This window comes from Mercenaria mercenaria, unplaced genomic scaffold (assembly GCF_021730395.1).
Source record: "Mercenaria mercenaria strain notata unplaced genomic scaffold, MADL_Memer_1 contig_3835, whole genome shotgun sequence".
Lineage (NCBI taxonomy): Eukaryota > Metazoa > Mollusca > Bivalvia > Venerida > Veneridae > Mercenaria > Mercenaria mercenaria.
In genome coordinates this window covers 5,537-12,137 of record NW_026462013.1, presented here as the reverse complement: position 1 = coordinate 12,137, position 6,601 = coordinate 5,537, and the positions used below count along the sequence as shown (strand labels likewise).

The window sequence follows — 6,601 nt, the reverse complement described above, 5'->3', positions numbered from 1 at the left end:
TGCTTCAATACTGTATTAAACTCTTAGCATAGTAGCGGTGCTTATGTCTGATTCTGCCACCAAAGCAGATGTGCAGTCTGATCATGTTCTGAACTGTTCGTAACTGGGTCAGTAAATTATCAATAAATAATGACGAGTGCCCTGCATGCTGTCAAACTTTGCGGACAGTGTACATCAAGATGAGCCTGCATATCCATGCAGTCTGGTCTCAAGTGTTTACTATTTAGTCATTAAATTATGATCTCCCTTTTGAATAGATAATAAACAGCTTTGTCCAAATTGAATTACATTTAAGAAATGTGGCATTTTATTGGTAAAATGCATTATAAACATGTATTATGTAAATATTATATCTTTTGTCTTTTTGTGTTTCTTGTAGGCAAACAGACTTTTTTTTTTATTGATGAAAGTCAGTGCACTGGGAAAGGAGTGGAAGGTGTGGTGTCTAGGGCTCATCATTATTTGCAGATATATGGCATGGGAGAAAAACATGCACATGTTGTATAATACTAAAACAAAATATGTTATACCTTAATATATTTCATTTTTGGCTTGAATCTGACTATTATAAAGAAGCAACACCTGTTGGCAAATGGCACACTATAGAGAGAACAAAGGGAGCAAACATCTGCAGGTTGACTATGGTTTATGACATGGTTTCAAAATCACCAACAGTATAATTGCAAAAATGCAAGCATTAAATTTTGCTTGATCCTTTTTGTTTGTTTTTTTTTTTTTTGTTTTTTCTTTTTTTGTTGTTTTTTTTTTTTTTTGAATGATAAAACTCACATATTCACTGACTCAAGACTAGTTATATTCTGTTATAAGTACAAAAGAAAAATTAAACACACTTTTACTCCTTTGTAAAAATGTGTCCACTTGTAATACTTTATGATAAGTAAAACATACATCACATTAAAAATGAGTATCTTAACTATTGTTTTGCATTTGATTTAATTTGTTAAGTGTTCTGTTTTATTTTTATTAGTTACATTTCCATAATGCAGCAGGGCAGAACAAAAACAACTATGTCATTTGGTATGCAGTTATGGAGCACTTTAATAGGTAAGATTTCTTAGGCTAAAATAAACAATTTTCTATAGTTGTATTTAATATGCCCATGATTTATAAAAAATAACTAAATGTATTGCAAGCAAGTAAGAAGTATTTTTAGTATGTCTTCTTAAAAGGAGTAAAATGATAATTTGCTGAGGCAATGTATCTGTTTCCAGCATTCATGGATACTGTGCAAAAATAAATTGAGTAGTACCTAGTGCAGACTTATGATAAGCCTGCTCAGATGTGCATGGTGATTATGGTTAAATAGTTCACATGAACAGTACTAAATGGCTTCAGAAAGGTCTTGCCATTATTCTGATGTTATCAAACCCAAGAACATTTCATATGTATTTCAAGCTGTAAAAGTTGGATGAATGCATGTAGATCACTAATACTAAGTTTTAAGAAGTTATATCTTTCTGTCTTTCTGTAATTAGTATTAAGCTATTATTTGAGCCACATCAGGAGAAAACCAACATTGTGCCTTTGTGACCGGATGGAAATGACATGATTATACAGTGCTAGCTCTAGCCATTATATCTGACTGTTATCTAAAGATAAATATCATATGAGCTGCATCAAGAGAAAACCAACATTTGCATTAACCATCAGTATGGATGCAGATACATCTCAATCCATACTGGTCACAAAATCATAATGATGGTTTTCTCATGACCATGCTCATTTGACTTGAAAAGGCTGATAAAAGATTTGTTAGCTGAATATTACCATGATATTTTAAATTTCAGGACTACATGAGACTGTTGCAATGAGTATTTTGGTGACAGGGCACAGGAAATTCAACCCAGATTAGCATTTTGATGTATGGAAAGTGAAGTGGAGAGATTCTGATGCATAAACTATGACCAAAATGGCTGACACTGTGAGACAGTCATCAAAAGGGGGTCACAATGTTCCACAAGTAGTTGATAATCCTGAAACACCTGTTGTTTTTACAGATTGAGGTAATTTCTTGAACAGTATTTTAAACCAATTGAACAGTTGTCTAAATACCAACATTTCTTTGTCAGTTCAGTTGAACCGGGTGTTGTATGTTGCAAAGACTATTTTAATTCTGAAGAAGTTAAAGCAACTATACTGAAGCAAGTGCCCGATAAAAATGCTAACTTGTAGTAAAAGCTTTTTCAGGTTTGAATGTGGCCCGTCGGTGGTATTTGTCTTTAAATTTTTGAGATTGCTTCTTAACACTCTGTTTTGATTTTCTATCCATATTATTCTTTTTTTTTTCAAGTCCGTTTATTTTGCAGATGTCGAGCATAGAATGATATACTAATAATGCTATGAAAATGGTAAAATATTTCATAGTTGCTAGGCAACAGAACATAGGTTGTAATTTTTTGTGGATATTGTTTTGCTTTAATTCTTGTTAGATTCTGAACACTCAGTTATATTTTTTTTTTTGTGGTTGGATTTAACGTCGCACCGACACATGATAGGTCATATGGCGACTTTCCAGATTTTAATGGTGGAGGAAGACCCCAGGTGCCCCTCCGTGAATTATTTCATCACGAGCGGGCACCTGGGTAGAACCACCGACCTTCCGTAAGCCAGCTGGATGGCTTCCTCACATGAAGAATTACTCAGTTATATGAAAATACTATGATGTTGTTGAGGGTTTTTAAAAAGATGATTAAACCATCATAACTGTGATTCGAAGTCACTGTGAAATTCCGTTTGCAAATGCAATTTTACGCAATGTATTTTTTTTTTCTTTTTGTTAAAGAAAAGTTATTTTGCCTTCAAAATACCTTCTTATTTTAGGTAGAAATCTTCAAGTCTGCTTCCTGAAACACTGTTTAGATTTTGAATGAAAATTATTTCATATTACAAAACATTTTTATCATCATTCAAGGGTAGACAGCTATATAACAATCAGAAGAGATGAAAATATTCTCTGGTTGCTAGGCAACAGGAAGAATCATTAAAGTTATAGACATTTTTTAATGATAGTTCTTTGGTTGATAGTTCTTTGCTTCAATGCATATTTTACAACCAAATTTTTAACAGCACACCTTTATTTTAAATTAATGTCAATATGCTAGCAATATTCTGTAGGGAATTGAAATTGAAGTAACATTTTGAAAAGGGACTTTCCTGTCAGATGTCTGTATATCTTCAAAAGTGTTCAATATAATGACTTGAATTTTTCAGGACTGTCTGTTTATAAGTGTTGTTTACATTTTCAATTGATCTTTAAATGAATGCAAATGTTTAAGTCAATTTATAAGTCTTAAAACCTAAAAAACATGGAAATTGTGAAAAATCCATTGTTGCTAAGTAACAGAAATATTTAGGTCGCTGTTTTGTAACTATGTTTATGCTTTATCATCATAGTTTTATTTCATATAGCCATATTTGCAAAGAAAGCACACTGTAAAACACTGAATATTAATATTACTAAGAGCAGGAAATTTTGTAAAAAAAGTCTGTTTGCAGATGAAATATTTTGCACATTGCCTATGTATTAAAATATTTTTTTCTTCTAAACCACTTTATATATTGCTCAGAAAATTTCATGACTGTTTAGATAGAGAATGTTATTACCAATTTTGAAATAAAATTTCATTTGTGACATATTTACACTTAAATTATTGTCATGTATAGCTTAAAAAGTAAGAAGAATGGAATATTTTCTGGTTGCTAGGCAACCGAATTGAAAACTTTTGTCTACTGCACTCCGTTTTTTGTCTCAAAATGTTGTTTTGACATTAAATAAAGAAACTGAACACAGTAAATTGCTTCTTTATTTTATTTTCTATTTACAAAACTGTATTTCATATACTTACCTGAAGGCAAGAAAAATGCCTCCAATCAATGCAGATTGTAACATATCTAAAAAGGTTGTCAACATAAAATTCAATGTAACTTCACCATTTTTTTGAGATTTGACCCTCAAATTTTCAGGAATTTCTTATGAGATTCATAGAATTCAAAAATAAAGAAAAGTCAAAAAACATGTTTTGGTCCATAAGCCCCATTTTTACATTCCTAGACACATATAATGTATGTAATGATATTGGCCCTGTACAAAAATTCAGGTGCGATTTTCATGAAACACGATCAAATGTTTTCATTGGCATGATATATGGAGGTGTCCTATTGATGTATACACGGTAAATAAGCTCAGTACATCTAGGAATGCAACGTTTCTTCCTAGATGTTTTCATACTTTTACTTTCTTGTACATGTATCTTTGAAGTTTGTGTAGTATTTTGTAAAATCGTGTAGAAACCTGACCGGGTGCCCATAACACTATTGCAATATTTAAATGCAGTTGTGCACATATTTTTCATCCTGTAGTTAGATTGAAGGTTGGGTTAGCATTGCTATGAATCTTTTACTACAATACATTTATACATGATTGGTTGTTCATACTTGCAAATGATTATTCTTGAACATTTCAATATGTCCTTGTGAAGTTTCATGACTCTAGGCCAAACACATATAGAGATATGCACAGATTTCTGTGACACATACATGAACATACAAGATCGTTGAAGTGCAGACCGATAATAATGATTGCTCTAACATGTCAAGTTAGACACATACATCAAAACGTTTTTTAAATTTAATGTCATTGTGTTACCAAATCATACAACAGCATTTTTTGTTCTTTTGTACAGACATTCTGTGTACAAGGTTTAGAACTACCTTGCATGCATTGATTACCAGTACAACATTAATAGACCAGTCTTGACAACTAAAGGGTGTGGTTAGGTATGCTACATGTAATAGTTTTTCATGTCGTTCTGCTTGTACAGTTAAACCCGCATTAATGGTCCCATGTATGACACAAGCACATGTCTTCAGCATTCTGTCTTTTTAGATTCCAAGTCCCATATTTATACGGAATTTCACATACATATGTATCTTAGCCAATTGCCCGAAAAGTATTTTGTTTGTTTCCTTGTGTGGCTGCCGCTGACAGGTTTGACTGTATAACTTATGTAAAATGCTTTAATACTTATTTCATGGAAATATTTTAAAATATCACTTGTTGGACAGAAATTTGAACAGTGTGCAACAGCACACTACATATATACATAGGAGGCAATAAGTTTACTTATCATTTTTTTTAAAAAGTAATTTTATATTTTATTTTCCTAATGTACTTTGTACAAAAAGACAGTGCAACAGAGTTTCTAACTGCCTTCAACAAAACATATCGAATGACACTGTTGGAGGACATCAGATCCAAAACCATGTGAATATGCCCTGGCTATTCCGTGTTGAATAAAACATGATCAAGTCATTTTGAACTGTTATAGAGTCTTTAAATTTAAATGCAGGTTGCATAAAGTATATTCGAAGAAGAATAACAACTGGACCAGTCACAAGGAGAAAGAACCCAAGAAGTATGAATATATACCAAGTCTGTTACAGAGTATCCTGACATACTTCATGGAAAGTGATGAACAACTGATGGCACCTGAGCAATTGACCCCAAAGGATCCTAGAAGATTCAAAAGGACACTATCTAAAGTTCACCGCCACCAACAAAGACCCTTGTAAAGAAATAAAGATTTGGTGACGAAAAGGAAATAAAGTGTGAACCAAAAGTGACTTCAGATTGACAGTAAGAAACAGTGACAGCAGATATCATGAAATATAGTTTGCAGTAAACTGCTTATGTGTTTAAAGAACTGTTTCTGTTTTCTTTCATTTAGTGTGGGGTGTGTTCTGTTTTGTCATCTTGTGACTGTTTTATCTTCATGGGACTATGTCATATTTGATGAACATTTTGATTTTCTACAATCAGTCTGAAAAAACTTTGACAATAAATCATAATAACTCAGCTTTTGGTAATAAATGGTGATGTGAATAGTCGTAAAGATTAAAGTTGTAAATAATGAAACTTCAGCTTGTTGAAGTTCTCTGCTATTAGCATACAGCTAGATAATAAGTATTTAAGATAGAAGTCTACATACATGTGGACAGCTAAAGAAGAAACTTGACATTCCGAGCACGGTTGTAGGACTTTGATTGATACATAATTTCACTTGTTTGTTGATGTGGATGTATTTTAATAAACTATTGTATTGAACAAAATTCATTGCTTATTACACGCAGTATCATGGAACACCGAGTTGTGCATTTTTCTAGTATATTGTATATACATATTGCATCAAAGCTGTCATTAAAAACCAATTTGTTTGCGGTAAAACGACATACCCGTGAAAATCACTGCAATCCAACATTTTTTTCTGGCCAGTTAGATGAAAAATTCCCTTTAACGTTTATAAAAAAAACTTCCCTATGTATCTACCCACTCAAAAATGTTTGGATCCAGTTACCACAAACAAACACTTTTATAGTTACAGCCCAAAAGTAAATTTTCACTGCGTCAAGTCGAGTCTGGTTGACCAAGACCAATACTGGCACGTTGTAAATGTGGGGACCATAGTTTTGTCCGCAAGTGGACCATGTAGGAAACACTTACAATTGTAACTTGGTAACACTTCCAATTGTCATTAGTCAGATGCAGCTAGCTTGGCAGAGCATTGCATTCAAAGCCCCCGTC

General features: G+C 32.6%; 1 long non-coding RNA gene across 1 annotated transcript; it reads left to right on the top strand.

The window, feature by feature from the left end:
• The first annotated feature begins 352 nt into the window (after nucleotides 1–352).
• LOC128553448 (uncharacterized) lies at nucleotides 353–6,079 on the top strand. Its single transcript, XR_008369347.1, has 3 exons — nucleotides 353–1,065; nucleotides 1,809–2,024; nucleotides 5,370–6,079. It is a non-coding gene; the product is annotated as an uncharacterized LOC128553448 (long non-coding RNA).
• The last annotated feature ends 522 nt before the right edge of the window (nucleotides 6,080–6,601 follow it).